This window comes from Lagopus muta, chromosome 1, assembly GCF_023343835.1.
Source record: "Lagopus muta isolate bLagMut1 chromosome 1, bLagMut1 primary, whole genome shotgun sequence".
Lineage (NCBI taxonomy): Eukaryota > Metazoa > Chordata > Aves > Galliformes > Phasianidae > Lagopus > Lagopus muta.
This window is the reverse complement of record NC_064433.1, coordinates 91,876,622-91,891,306: the sequence shown is the minus strand read 5'-3', so window position 1 is coordinate 91,891,306 and position 14,685 is coordinate 91,876,622. Positions and strand designations below refer to the sequence as shown.

General features: G+C 47.1%; 1 protein-coding gene across 2 annotated transcripts in view; it reads right to left on the bottom strand.

Annotated features, from left to right (window-relative positions):
* The window catches only part of IGSF3 (immunoglobulin superfamily member 3), a 171,671-nt gene that overhangs the window by 111,429 nt on the left and 45,557 nt on the right, over positions 1–14,685 (bottom strand). The gene's annotated exons all lie outside the window — the stretch shown is intronic.

Here is a 14,685-nt window from a genome sequence, read left to right as displayed (position 1 = left end):
TCATTGAAGCTGAGGGAAGGAACATTTAGGTTGGATATCAAGGGGAAGTTCTTTACTATGAGAGTGGTGAGGTGCTGGCACAGGCTGCCCGGAGCGGTTGTGGTTGCCCCATCCCTGGAGGTGTTCAAGGTCAGATTGGATGGGGCCCTGGGCAGCCTGGTTTAGCATTAAATGGGGAGGTTGGTGGCCCTGCATGAGGCAGGGGGTTGGAGATTCATGACCCTTGAAGTCCCTTCCAACCCAGGCCATTCTGTGATTCTGTGGCTCTGGGCAGCCTGGTCTGGTGGTTGGCAACCCTGCACATAGCAGGGGGGTTGAAACTAGATAATCATTGTGGTCCTTTTCAATCCAGGCCATTCTATGATTCTGTGATTCTATGATTCTATAAACAAATGAACCATTTTAGCTGATGCTTCTGCTTAAAGGAACAAAAAAAACCTCCTAGCCTTGGGCAGACATTTGGCACGAAAATTCTCAGCTGCAGATTCTTGCTGAATCTGGCAATGCTACAAGCAACCCAAGAAGGCTCTGGTTATCAGAGTCTGGGTCCCATATTAACAGAGGCACCTCAAGGCCTACCTAGAAGAGAGGCTTGGTGCCATCAGGGCCAGAGAGCCATCAGAAGCCAGAAGCTTATGCACATCTTCATGACCCTTGGCTGGAACCATAGTTGTCATCTCTTTGCTGCTGCCTTCTCTTTCTCTAATGACATTTCCAGCAGCCTGGCTGGGTCCAGAGCAGCAAGCAACAGAGATCTAGCATTCACTGTGATTTAAGAGCCACTTGTTGGGTCATCACTGTTCTCTCTGTAACGGACCTGTCAGACAGGGAGCAGCCTTACAGCTGGAAGCTCTGTGCTCCAGACACAGGTATTAGGAGCTGTTCTAGCTGGCCTTACCTTTAAACTCCAGTTTCACAGCAGTGCAGAGCAGCAGGTGAGAGCACCCTGCCCTAGCATACAGTGGGCAAGGATGCTGGATGAAGCTTCAGGGAGCAGTGTTCATATCCAGCATCTTCTGTGCATGGCACATAGGAGGAGCAGTGCTGGGGGAAAGCCAGGAAGGTGCATTACATACCTGTGGGCAGATATTTGCTCAGCAGCCTGGGGTACTGGTGGGGAGGAATGACAGACTCCTTTAGGAGTTGTTTTAAAGGCAGAATGCTGTTTTTCTTCTTTTTGTACCCTGATGGCTGTGATTCATGGTTAGGTATAGTCCCTCTTTTGTGAGAGTATGTGCCCAGGCACCCAGCAGGATTGGTGCTGCCCAAACCAAAGCCTCCACAATAGGTGTCTCTACCCAGAGCTGCCCACAGCTAGGTGAACACAAAGGCAGGAAAGCCTGGTCCACATCTCTGTGTCAAACAGACCAAGATTTTTACCCTAGTCAATGACAGGGCCTCCAGCATCCCTCCTCTGGCTCAGGGTCACACACCTGCCTGGAGCCAGTTCAGTCCTGTTGCACTCTGCAGCAAAGGCAACTCCATCTGACTTCATCACTCTGACAAGCCATTTTGCAGGCTCCACTTTCCTCCCAAAAATCCAGCCACCAACATTCAACATTCCCTCTCACCTCCTTTTATTTTGAGAGAAACCAAAATTATTTGCCAGCTGAATTTGCACTTTTCAGCGCAACCCAGCAGAGATTTGCTAGGGTCTGCTTAGGACTTCAGCTGCTGGTGGTTTGTAGACTTGTTTCCCTGCAGAAAAGAAATGCTCACAGGGTTCAACTACAGAGTTTCTTCTTCTTATAAGTGGTACTTTATAAATCACCTCAGGACTCCAGGTTTTGAAAAGTTTACAGCAAAACCTCAAAAATTCTAAAACAGCAAGGCTGTCCAGAATAGGTGAGTAGAAAGAGGCTGGAGCCTCTAGGGAGAAAGAGTGCGAAGGCTTCCCAGCTCCTGCTACTGGGCTGAGACAAGCAGAGTGAAATCACAAGCAGCAGGAAAGATGTTGCTCAGGACATCACTCCTACTGCATATCCATAGCCCTTGCCCATTTCCTTCACTGCCGTGTCCTCCCTGAACCAGCACCCTCCAGGGGATACAGGAGTGGGCACAAGACAAGAACAGGTAGGAGCTGTAGGTTGAGAACTGCTGCCTTGCATGATGGAGCAGGTCTGAGGCTGGAGGACCTGGGCTCCAGCAGCAGCTTTCCTGTGCTCATGTGCCAGCCACCTCGTGCCGTGCCTCCCTTCTTCCACACAGCTGTAATATTTATATCCCTCTGTGAGATATCCAGGTCCTCCAGAAGAAGTAGCACTGCTCAGGACTGAAACATTAAAAAATAACCACTGCTAAGGAGAACAGTAAGCTAGCCTGGAGAAATGTTAGCGTTCCCAGGTGCTCAAGTAGACAAAGAAGCACTGCCTGCCAACTTGCACAGACCTCCTGGCAGGTAAGGGATGTGCCAGCCATTCAGTTGGCTGCACAGACAGCAGCCTAGGCTTTGCAGCTTTCAGATCCCTTAACTGTAAGCTTCAAGGGGGTGAAGGGACGTTTCTTGCTCTCTGCTGTGCCGCCCAAGTGCCATGCGAGTCAGGGACCAGCAGGTTCCCACTGCACGCAGCTCTGAGCACCAGTGGTAGGACCTTCATCTCTCCTCCCTGACAAATGCAGTGCAGTTCTTGGCAGGCCCTTTGTTATTTCAGCTAAGGCTCATCAACCATCCTTCTGTCACTAAATGCCTTATTATGTGCAATTAATGGACTGACTGAGAGCAGCTACAAAGTCATTCTCCCTGTGAACCAACAGAGACAGCTGAGCTACTTCTGGTGACTTTCTGATGCTGCCAGCCTCATTACTAAGTGCAGCTGTGTAAGGGCAAAGAGGGAGGCAGGCAGGGAGCACGAAGTGGAAGAACAAGCTGGGATCTAGCAGCCCTGCCTTTCACACAGCTGCAGGCATTGTGGCAGAGCTCCATGCTGTCCCCAGAGCCGGCCATGCTCCTGTGAGGGACACTTGGGCACCACCATCATTGACTTCTAGACAGACGTTGGCTCCAGCCCTGCCCCATGCAAATCCGTCTTTACCAATATCTTCAGCTTTTTATTATTATTATTAATAATACAACAAGAGGAAAGAGAGATGAGAGCAAACTGACAGTGCGGGCTGAAACAGCTAATTTGACTGTAGCCAAACTGCACTCAGATGTGCAAAGCAAGAGAATAATTTCCTCTCTCTGATCTCTCAAAGATCATCCTCTTAGGTGTCACGATTACATCTGAAAACAGTCTGACTGTGCTTGAAGGCTGTGTCCCTTGGCAATTAACCTACATGTGCACACCTTTTGTGACTTTGTGCTGCATTCTGAACTATTGCTGTGCTCCCGATATATGCTGAGCACAAAACCTAGGTGGAAGAAGATTCCTTAGCCAGTCCCTGGCAAAAGGACACTGGTTTCATTGGAGCGTGGCTCTGAATTAATCTGCCTTTAGTAATGCCTTGTTACCAAAAATAAGAGAGTTACAGCTGGCATTTATGCAATCAATTCTTCCACTGTGCAAGGCAATTCCGAAGGACTGAGAGATAGCATATTTTCCGTGCCTATTTCAAAAAACAAAATGAATTTCATGTATTTTAAGTCACCTTGCCTTTGCTTCCTGTGTGCAGAAAGCCAGGTGCCCTTCTACCACAGGACATCAACTCTTTTCTTGAGGATGAGCAGCCAAAAAAAAGCTCAAAACAAAATAAAGCCACACAGACCTGTAAACAGAGAAATTCAGGGGCAAAATTCATCTCTGAGTGAAATGGACCCTTTGAAGGAGCAGGCAAGGGAAGTGCTTAGATTAATCCTAATGACCTACACCAGAACTCGTGGGCAAAACCCTTGCAGGATTTCCAGCTCTTGAGTAAACTTAGCCTGAGCAGCTGTTACATTTTGGAAAGCAAAGCAAAATCCTAAAGATTTGTCTTAAAGCAATTTGTGTCCATCCTAATAGCAAGATGCAATGCTTTGCATTTTAACCAAGGGCTAGCTAGCCTGTCACAACTACAGAACTGTGAGATGCTAGTAGTTCCTCCCCTGCCCTGCTGGGCATGATCACTTTCCATGCCTGTACGCACCTTTGGGAGAGACACCACAATGTCCCCTCTGTGAATGGAGAGCCCCTCTTCAACAGCACTGGCTAGGTCTGCTAAACCAGAGCCACAGACTGCTCCAGGCAGCCCAACAGCCACTATCGGCACACTTGCCTGACTTTGTTTTTCCATACACCAAATTCTCCAATCCCATTGGAGAAAGGATGACCCCTTTTTAATCTGGCAAAATTTCAGATTGTCCTAAACAGTCCAAACTGGGGGTCTCTGGATAAAACCTGCCTTGCAGACCAGTAAGGAACTGCCTTCCGACTCCTCGCAGGCTCTCCCTGAGAAGTGGTTTAGCTTAGCCCTTCTTTCACACTGGGTTTGTGGAGTGCAACCACCATACCCCTGCCAACACTAGGCCGACGGGTCAGCAGACAGTGCCTGGGGACAGCAGAGCAGTTCCCCATCTGCTGCAGGATGCACGAGGCCAGAGGAAGGTAGGATAGGATTTACTTCCAAACATGTGACTGAGTGCTCTGGGATTACAAACAATGCAAGGGCAGAGGCATTACCAAGGCTCAGGAAAGGGAGAAATTACTATTAAAGACAATAACTATGAAATAGATTTGTTCCTGTGTAGAATCAGATTAAAGACTGAGAAGAGGGGAAATCCCCCTCTAAAAAATCTTACAGGGATGCTTGTTGAAGTCTGGCAGGAGTTAGGATGGCAAACATGAATTTTAGAGGAAAAGCAGAGGGGGTATAATAATCCTGGCCCTCTTCTCCCTCCTCCTTCCTGTCCTCCACCTACAGCTCACCTCTCCTCAGCACAAAGGACTTCTTACAGCCCCACATGAAAGAGCAGCAAAGTGGTTTTCTTCACATGTAACCCAAAGGAAAACATGAGACGCTGTTTTCCACTTCAGCCAAGATGTCTTTTAATACTGTGCAAGCTGGGAGCATCTTCAAGGCTTTGTTGTTTCTTAAGCAGAGAGGAAAGGAGTAAAGGTTGAATGAGAATGCTAAAATCATTTCTTTGAACTGGTGAGATTTACTGGTATGCACATGGCTCCCAATACAGAGGCATATTTGGAAGAAAGAAAAAAAAAAAGCAAAAACATATCTATTCCCCCTTGGTTTCTGTCTCTATTTGATTCCACTGCACTGCAGTTTTATCAGGGAAATTATTGGGAAAAGGGAGTTAGGCAGCATTTCCCTGACAGCAGCTTGTCAGCCTGTTGTTTTAGCATCAGGGGAAAGAATAGCAGCTCACATCCTTAAAGCACCATCCTGCCACAGCAGAGATGGGAAAACACACACATCTGGCTTCCTGGGGGCCATGTGCAACACACCCCTTCTTCCCCATCCAGACAACAACCACTGCTCACGAGGCAACAGCCCATGGCCTGTGTCCTATGACCTGCCCAACTCGGTGTGCTCAGACTCTCACTGGAATCTCACCAGAATCTCACTACCAGTCGTATTCAGGGGCTGGAAAAATAAGCAGGGGTTTTTTAGTACTCTTAATAGAATGGCTTGGGTTGGAAGGAGCCTTGAAGATCATCTAGTTCCAACCCTCTGCTGTGGGCAGGTTTGCTGACTGCTAAATCAAGCACTAGATCAGCCTGCCCAGGGCCACAGCTAGCCTGACCTTGAACATCTCCAGGGATGGGGCATCCACACTTTTCTGAGCAGTCTGTGCCAACACCTTACTACCATCTTGGGTAACTACCCTCCTGTTTGTAATCTCCCTTTAAATACTGGAAGGTCACAATGAGTTTCTTTCTGAAGCCTTCTCTTCTTTAGACCGAAGAAGTCCAGCTTATCTTCATAGGAAGGCTACTCCAGACCTCTCATAATCTTTGTGGTCTCCTCTGGACCCACTCCAATAGTTCTGCACCCCTACAGTACAGAGTACTCCAAGCCTGGATGTGGTACACCACATGGCCATGACCAAGCAGATCTCCAGCTTCTTGCTTGTCTTCTTCACGGGGCTCTGGACATCATCCTCTTCCCTCCTCCCCTGTGCCCCACTGGTAGTTAGTGTCCACACACCAGGCAAATGCTCATCCCTCACTGCTGATGACACAGCTGACCAATGAGCTGCACGCAACAGAAGAGATGTTGGGAAGGTCCAGGGTAACAGTGGACATGCTCTTCTCTTCTGCCGCAAAGATAGTTCCAGTCTTCTGCCACCCAGATAGTCTTGCTTCAGAAGGAAACATCTTTTAGTCTGCAAATAACCTAATCGTCCAAAGTCCACCTTTCCTGAGATGAGATTTAGTGCTTGTGGTACTAATAGGAATGGGAGGGTGGTTGGACTAGATGATCTTGCAGGTCGTTTCCAACCTTGTGATTCTGTGTGACTTCTGTGTGTGAGATACTTACAACTGGCATTTCTGGAGATGCCAGCTGTGCTTCAGAAGAGAAGGGGACCTGGATTGCAGCTGTGCTCAGGTTATCTCCTGCAAGGTTTCCCTGGCAACCAAAAAGCTCAAGGTCTGGGTGACAGTTGTGAAGCATAATAGTTTCTGAAAGCAAAAACACACGTTTTGTCAGTTGGTGTTGTGCTTCCCTTGAGATAGGCCAAAAAAACAAAAAAGAAATTCCTCTGAGAGCTGATTAGCCTCCATGTAAATAGAAAAGTTACCTGCCTTCATTTCCCAACACATGAGGTGTAGCACTGTGCTTCTATACTGCTTGTGCACTTAGTCACCACTCACCTAGGACCTCAAGATAACATTTAGAAAGTGTATGGGAACTGTTGAGTCACAGCCTGAACCACTGATTGATCACAAGGGGAGAGGACCGGCTCAGCCCTGGGAGCACAGGTGAAGGCACCTCTCTTAGACCCCATTTAAGGACTGACTGCCACTGGGAAAGGATGTCTGGTTGGAGATTCCTCCCTTGTGGAGTTTTTCCCTGTGAGCTCAGACCCTTGGAGACAGGAGCATTATTCTCCTGACTGTCCTTTTGCCATTCCACTCCTGTATTGCCTTTTCACTGCACTAGTCTTTCTGACTGTAACAGAAAGCATAATTAAAGAAAACAAAATAGACTTGGGACGTACCCAGGACTATTCCTGCAAATTCAGACTAGAAAAGATGCAAGGTGCTGTAGGGTAGACAGGAGAGGTTGGGGAAGACTTGCCTGTAGCAACAGGGCAGCAGTTCCTTGGTCAGGACCGCAGCTTTCTTCATTTCCACCCATCTTATAGCCAGCTAGCACTGTGCTTTCATCAGGAAAATATGATTCCCAAGTGCTCCCATGCAACTAACTCTATCCCTGTACCAAAAACTAGCATAACTACCAAGGCATACATACCCTCCTCTCTGCCCTTCTCTACAGCTACAGCTACCGAAGGAGGGATACAAAGCCAGCCGAGTAGAAATCCACTCCTTTCCAATTCCAGGTACAAGGGTTGCACTAAGGAAAATGCAAGAGAAACCTTATTGTTATTATTTTCCTTTCTACTCAGAAAATCTGTAAAGAGGCAGCTCCAAGTAATTTCTGGCTCTTTTGTATCAGCACCAAGAGCGACTTTGAGCTGGGCTCTCAGCATCAAGGCTAGGTCAGTTTTGTGGGTTTTTTTCCCACAGGATCATTTCTCTGTATTTTTATGCTCCATTTTTCATTGGAGCTGCTGTTCTTTGAAAATTATTTTGCAATATGAAGTTTTCAATCTATTTCTAAATAGCAGCAGGTGTGTGAAGAATCACCCTCCAGGTGATGCTGCCCGCAGGTTAATAACAGGGTTAGGCATTTCTTCTCAGATGAGTTTCTGATGTGTGAGTTGTAGCTTTCAAGACAAGAAGGGTTTGTGAAAGCAAACTTCTGGTGGTGGTTACATCAAGGGCAGGACAAACAAAACTCTCCTGCGTGGGCAGAAGTTGGCTGCCACAGCCTAAACATCTGAATGTGTTGTTTTTTCCCTTCCTCCCTCTCTCTTGCTTGGCTTGCTTGTGCTCCAGAGGACCTGTGAGCTCCCAAGTACGTAACAACCAGATCAGGTGCTGTTCTGCTCCACAAACACTTGCCACTGGGAGGATAAACAAGCATGCATTGGGCTCCTTGTGAGCCACATCTCCAAGCTGCTCTGCAATGGCTGCAACGTGCAAAGGGTGCGTGGTGCTAAGAGTGTGCTGCCAAAGGGTACAGTGTTCACCTGGCTCCATGGTTTGGAGAGACCCCTGAACAACCAAGTGCAGATTACCATTGTGCACAGCAACGTGTTTGGGTCAAATTGCAAAACTATGGGAATAATACCAGAGCTCATTGCTTGTGGTAGGGGAAAGAAAAAACATACGGTGCTGGCTTCCTCCCTGTGACTGGGGCTCAGGTGTCATCCAGAGGACCCGGGCAGGGTGAGAAATGCTTCCATGCAGTGCTCAGTTTAGGTGCACATCAGCTGCAGTGTGGTTCCTTTAAGGCAGTTTTGCTGCTGTGGAAATATTTATAGGATGCTCATCACCATGGTATCTGAGCACTACCGACTAATGGGGCGTATGAGATGCGCCTGGTGTATTTGTTATTAATTTCTTTAATGGTGGATTTTTTGACATTTTGTTTTCATTGCTGGCTTCAATTTGGACATGCAGCTTGTGTACACAGAACCTTTGTGGTGGTGTTTGTTGAAGGCAGCGTGGAAGAGATGAGCATTCAGAGGGAGGATAATTAAAGGAATCCTGTCAGCCGGATCTGTACCTAAGGTTTAGAGGTGGTTTAAAAAAGGAAAGGGGAGGGGTAGAAAGGGTAGTGTTAAAGATATTGGGAGTTCAAATGTCTTTTCCTTTAAAAAAAAATAATATCAAAACACTCAGTGAAATGGCTAAGTCACCATTTCTCTTCACTTCTGGGACAAAAGCAGGAAAGCAACACTGGAGAATACAGCGACTACATGGACCAGAAAGAATGAAGCAAAGGGAGCGAACAGCAGTACCAGCCAGGACAAGTGATGCTTTTCAAGTGTATGACTTGAGCATGATAGGATTTTATTTCCTTTTTAGCTAGAAAAATTATATTGGCAATGATCCTAGAATAATAATCCCTGATGAAAAACTGAAGTCAGAACTGTGACTTTTCTTTGAATAGACAATTCTACTGTGTAGAGCTGAACACTTTCGTTAGCCCCTTGGCCAGATCTGGCCAGCTGGCAGCTGCCTCTTGCCAAGGAATCCTTTTGTGAAGACAAAAAAAGCACATTGCAGAAGGGAAGTGGTGTAGAGCAAATCCTTGCTGCAAGATCATAGTGGCAGGGAAGTATTTTGTGGTTTTAGCCTTTCCACAAGGAGATTGCTGGCAAAGGCTCTCGATGTGCATCCGTGCCCTGTGCTGTTTTGTATGATGGCCCCTGAGGCTGTTCTGCTGATCACCTTGATCAAAGTATCCCAGATTTGTCCACAGTTCTGACCTGTCCAGTTCTTTCTGAATTCTTTACTGTGCCCTGTCTCACCTACATTACCCACATTTCTGGAGTGGCATCACTGTTTTTAGGGTCAAAAAAATCACTTGTAGCAAAGGGAGAGAATGAAAAATAAGGCTAGACCCAGGCCTGTGGGCTATTTATTTGCCCCATGATTTCGATGTGTTCTGTCTGCAGTTATTTAGGAGCCTGCACATGGGCAAATGCCAGATATCTTCTGTTAGTGTGAAAACTCCAGAAATTAGTGAATCTCTTTGACAAAGTAAGGCTGAGGGAACTGGACTTCTTCAGTCTGGAGATGAGAAGGCTTCAGGGAGACCTTTATTGAAGCCTTTCAGTATTGGAGGGCAGCTTATAAACAAGATGAAGACCGGTTTTTTACGCTGTCTGATCATGACAGGACAAGGCAGAATGCTTCAAACAAAAAGGGAGGAGATCTAGGTTAGACATTAGAAGGAAATTCTTCACTCAGGGCAGAGAGGTGCTGGCACAGCTGTCCAGAGAAGCTGTGGATGCCCCATCCCTGGAGGTGTTCAAGGCTGGGTTGGATGGGGCCCTGGGCAGCCTGAGCTGGTGGGTGGCAGCCCTGCCCATGGTGGAGAGGGTTGGAACCGAAGTCATAAATATGTCACATCCTGGGGAAATAGAAAGAGTCTGTACCTTCCTACATCTGCTCAAGACAGCCAGACTGCCAGGTTAGACCTGCAGGTTTGCCTGTGCTTGGAGCTGTTTTCTGAGGTTTTCCCAGTGGAGACTTTTTTATTTAAAACTGCGTCTGCAAGGTGTGGGAAGGTCAATCCAGACACTGAGAAAAGCCTGGGCTCTGACAGGTGGATGTCCATGTAACATCTCAGCTTTCAACAGCATAAATCAGATCCTTAAATAGACTGGATAAATGCAGTCAGTAATTTTGCCTATTAAAGCCACGGGGCTCCTCACAAATCCTTACAATAAGATCAAGCTGTCTACAGACTCAAAAACTGCCTTGCAGAAGGTGAGGGTAGAGTCCACCCCAAGGACTGAAAAATGAGTTGAGAAGGCTGTGGCGGCACTTCTGCAACACTGGTGTTTTTGGAAGAAGCCAGCATGACAAGCAAGGTTGCTTTGCCCTGGAACAATAGTGTTTAGGGCTTCATTGGCTAAAAGCATCTTGCAGGGCAGGCAACATTGAGCTGTGCTGCCCTGGAGACTGAGACAGAACTGGGGCATCCCTGAGAAGGATAGGAGAGGAGATGGAGTGGGAGAATGCTCCACAGAAGGGGGATGTGGCAAGTGCCCTCAGCTCTTCACTGTCCATTTTTTGTAAGCCCTACTATACAACATGACCTCAGGATATCCCCAAACTTGGATTACCCTGATATCTCCCACCTCTTCAGGGCACCTGGCAGACAGTGAAGCAGCCAAATGAAAAGAGGCAGCTCTGTCTGGGAGCAGTGGAAGAGCTCGTGTGCCTGAGCCAGCAGCAAGCAGGGCAGGGGGATTGCCTGGCCAGGAGTGGCCCACATGTGCCCACCTGGGATTCCCCCCAGGGAACGCAGTGTTCATGGTGATAAAATGGGCGGCAGACAGGCTGTAGGGATGGGGCATGGGGAGGGGAAATCAGTGGAAACGTGGGATTTTTTCCAGTAGCAGCACAGCCCCTTTTCTTCTGCTTTCCTGGGTTTCTGACTTCTCAGTTGGCAGTAGCAGCCACAACCCCTGTCTGTGGAATGTTCTCCCACTCCATCTCCTCTCTTGTGCTTCTAAGAGACGCCCCAGTGCTGTCTCCATCTCTAGGGCAGCACAATTCACTTTTGCCTTCCTTGTGAGATGCTTTGAGCCAGCTCTGACTTCTCAGTCCCTAATCGACTCTATGTTTTGTTTTCAGTAGCACAATCCCTTAAGCAGCTCATAACACAGGCCAAGCTACATTTCTTAGGTAGACCATCTATTCTGCCTGTGGGAGAGGGGGGGAAAAAAATAAAATACTTTTGAAGCAATTATTCCAGTGCAGCAAACCACTGGTAAAACATCTTCTGATTTGTTTAGCTGTTTCCCAAACATCTTGAAGTGTTGTTGTTTCATGAGGAAGATCTCTTCTGAGGGAGAGAACGAGACATCCAAAGAATGCAAATAAAACATTCTTGTAAATCTCAGATCAAGTCCACTTTTCTTCAGTCCAAATGTTTTATTTGGTCACCAAACCAAAGAAAAAGGTTGTTTTTTTTCACGCAGATAAGGCATTAATGGGAGCAAGACAGATCTGTGCAACTCATGCACTCACCTACATGTTATTTGTCCCACAAGCAACTAGGGCTGATTACATATCTGAATACTCACAGCAATTCAGACTGGGAATGCAGTTAGCAACTGGTTGATGTACTCTGGTTACAGGGCAAAGGCAACTGTGTCACTAGCAGATTCTATTTACTAGCTTTGTTATCTGCTATCCTGCATACAGACTAGCAAAGTCTAATAGCAGGGAATTTTAATAATCTTGTATTCCTCACAATAATAACCTTTTTTTTTTTAAACATGTGATTTCACAATCCTCTTGGTTCTGTCACACAGAGAGGGTACACAACTGATGCTCCTTTGTACTGAGGGTGACATTTTGTTTGGCTTTGCTTCCTGTTCTCTTATCTTGTTTGGGGAGAGAAGTCTCTCTGGAAATTTGTCTCTCAAATCACTATCATTCTCAGGTATGGGCTACTTTCCTTTTTCTCTCAAGATCCAAGCTCTGGAGTAACATCCAACTTATTACTCTTAGTGTTCATGAGAAATATGTGTGTTAGTATGTACTATCAGGCAATGTTTTGTATTGCTGAACATAATAAATGTTTCCCATATTCCTTTGTAGCTTATTCCTAGAACACCTGGCATCCTGCATATATTTTGCCAGCACGAGCATACCCACGTGGATAGGAGAGACTTAGTTACACTAGGACAATTGCTGTGCGGATGTGATTTGAATTTTTTTGCTATCATTCATCACAGGCAAAACAATGGGAATAGCATTTTGTGTATTGACGTCGGGGACTTTGCAGCATAATGCATAATTCAGTCAGGTAGGTGTGTGATATTTCTCTCCTGACACTGCTAATTCTTGTGAGCAAGTCTCACCCTCTCACCCTACGATTTGCTTTTAGCTGCTGCTTCCATCAAACAATCCATGAGGATGCAAAGAACATACTAACGGGCTTACAGCTGAATCAGATCCCACAGAAGCAGGCGTGCTGTGCAATTTCCTCCCACCTCAAATGTGTATTTCATAACAGGGAATGGTATTTTTAACCATTTTTACATTTATCTCTCCCCATTAGGTTCTTTTGAAGTTGCTCAGCTTTTTTCTGGTTGTTTCAAATCCAAGCACACTGGCAGCATTATGTGCTCGGCCAATTCAGCGCTCCCTCACCAGCTTTCCAAGAGCATTTGCTTGCTTAACGCAGGAGTGTGTTTGTTCAGATGCCCTGGGAGCCCACTCCTGTGTGAACTCACCTGGAAGGAGAGTTTATCTCCTCTGCTGTGTTTGCATAGCTCCCAAGATAAGCCATCAAAAGCTGTTTCTTTGCTGGGGGGAGGGAGAGGAGGAGGAGGGGGATCCGTATAGGTATTGTTTGTCAAAACATTAGGCCAGGTGATGTGCTGTGAAGCAGTGGAAACACAGGTAGGCTATTTTGGAGAAGATGATGATTTCAAGTCAAAACAGACACAACCGTGAAATGTGGCAAAGAATTTCCACCCCCAAAACTGTCTTAAAATCACCTGTTATTACATGACTGCACAATCCTTCTTGCCTCCTCGAGGCACCCAAAGCAGCCAGAAGACCAAAGGGACATTTCCCTGACAAAGAGCAAATGCCCAGTCTACAAAGATGACAGCTTCTGTTGTGTCACCTTCACCCCAGGGGACTTGGTCAGGCTGTTGCAGCCCACGAGGAGAAGGAATCCCATCCTCTTCTTCAGTAGCTGGTGAGCTCTCAGTCCTGCCTCCAGCCTTAGCAGCTCGGGGGCCCTCTAATTTAGGGGAAATCCATGTTCTCCGCTGTCTTGTCTCGCCACTGTGGCTGACACAGGCAATAAGGGAGCAACCTGCATGCTGGTGTATTACAAATGATTTATTGGTCTAATAAACAGCCTCAAATTACCCACTGCCTCCTTCCTCTCCCCCTTTGCCCCAAGGACCAATACAGCTACTGTACAAACATTTCCTACCTCACATTATGTAATGCAACTGAGAAGAAAAACAAGTATAAATCCCTTCATGGTCCCCTGGCCAGCGTGTTTGGCCATGGTGCTGGCACCAGGGCAGAAACACATTGTTCCACACCCGGGCATAGAAGCAGCTTTGCTGCTGCTGTTTGCTAACCCTAACCCACATCACTTCTTTTCTCCTATGTCTAGGAGGAAATATGAATCTCCATCTTTTTGCCCTCAGCATCTGCCGTGTGCTGCCCAAGAGAGAGCCCCAAGCCCATGGGGCTGCCTCCCCATCCAGCTTGCTCCAGCCAGTCGCTGCTTCTTGCTATACACAGAGCGGGAGGAATAAATTAACCTACTTTGGGTGGCTTGCAGGCCTTAACAAGCAGCTGCTGCCGAAGGGCTCATAGAGCTTCAGACAGCAAAGCTGAAAAACAGAGGAATATTATCATCCTCCTCATCATCTGGTGCCATCCTGAAGAGCAGGAGGTCAGATGGGGTGAACCGAAGACAACACAACAGTCTTAAATATTCAGCATCAAATTATTTGAAGTGTGGTGAAGGAAAAGAAAGAAAAAACTCTAAAAAAGAATAAAGAGTAGCTACAGCTCAGTTGTCCTTCCAGGCATTTTCACTTCAGAAAGTGACAGGAGCTGCTCTCCTCTCCTCTCCTCTCCTCTCCTCTCCTCTCCTCTCCTCTCCTCTCCTCTCCTCTCCTCTCCTCTCCTCTCCTCTCCTCTCCTCTCCTCTCCTCTCCTCTCCTCTCCTCTCCTCTCCTCTCCTCTCCTCTCCTCTCCTCTCCTCTCCTCTCCTCTCCTCTCCTCTCCTCTCCTCTCCTCTCCTCTCCCCTCCTCTCCTCTCCTCTCCTCTCCTCTCCTCTCCTCTCCTGTCACAGATGCCATAGAGCTATGCCTGAACCCATGAGGTCTCCTCCAGTCTTACTGAGCCAGTGGGACCAGTAATGCTCGGATAGAACTGGAGATGGTGCATAGATCTGAGAGACTCTTTGTTGGAGTGTGAGTTGTGTGGCCATGGCAAATGAGAAAACAGAACCCCTAA